General features: G+C 43.8%; 1 non-coding gene across 1 annotated transcript; it reads left to right on the top strand.

The window, feature by feature from the left end:
- Positions 1–559: 559 nt before the first annotated feature.
- Positions 560–666, top strand: LOC141699455 (small nucleolar RNA R71). The gene has a single exon (XR_012565918.1). It is a non-coding gene; the product is annotated as a small nucleolar RNA R71 (small nucleolar RNA).
- The last annotated feature ends 244 nt before the right edge of the window (positions 667–910 follow it).

Below are 910 nucleotides of genomic sequence, written 5' to 3'. Positions count from 1 at the left end.
ACTGTTGAAGTTGAAGTTGTTGCCTCGGAGCATATTGTGGTTGCTGAAAACCAGGAGGGTTATACTGCTTTGCTCTGTATGGCTGATAAAATTGTTGCACCGCATTTTGATTATTACTCCGGTTGAAGTTAGGATGATTGCGGATATTTGGATGATAAGTGGATGGAGCTTGTTGCTGTGATCTATGAAAGTTGCTCACAAATTGAGCTGATTCGCTAGAAATAGCGCACTGCTCAGTTTCATGCGCTCCTGCACAAAGCTCACAACACTAGAAATTTGATCAACCCCATAATTCGCCAGAGAGTCTACTTTCATCATTAATGCTTTAAGTTGGGCGGCTATAGCAGTTGCTGCATCCAACTCCAGAATTCTTGCTACCTTGCCCTGAGTTAGCCTCTGAGAAGGCTTCTGGTATTCATTAGCAGCCATCATTTCGATCAATTTATAAGCTTCATTACAGCTCTTAGCCCACAGGGCTCCTCCTGATGCTGCATCAAGCATAGGTCTAGACTGAGCACCTAAACCATTATAGAAACAGTTTATAATCATCCAATCAGGCATGCCATGGTGTGGGCACTTCCTTAGCATCTCCTTATATCGATCGCAAGCCTCACACAGAGATTCTCCAGTTTGCTGAGCAAACTGAGTAAGAGCATTCCTGATAGCAGTAGTCTTCGCCTTCGGGAAGAATTTAGTGAGAAACTTTTGAGCAAGATCCTCTCATATGGCGATAGACCCTGGTGGTAGAGAATGTAACCAACACTTTACATTATCCCTCAGAGAGAATGGGAAGAGTCGCAGCTTGATAGCATCTTCAGTCACCCCATTGAACTTGAAAGTGTCGCAAATCTCGATGAAATTCCTGATGTGCATGTTGGGGTCTTCTGAAACCCCCAAACTGAACTGAGTT

Source organism: Apium graveolens, chromosome 11, assembly GCF_009905375.1.
Source record: "Apium graveolens cultivar Ventura chromosome 11, ASM990537v1, whole genome shotgun sequence".
Classification (NCBI taxonomy): Eukaryota; Viridiplantae; Streptophyta; class Magnoliopsida; order Apiales; family Apiaceae; genus Apium; species Apium graveolens.
This window is presented reverse-complemented; position numbering and strand designations above follow the sequence as displayed.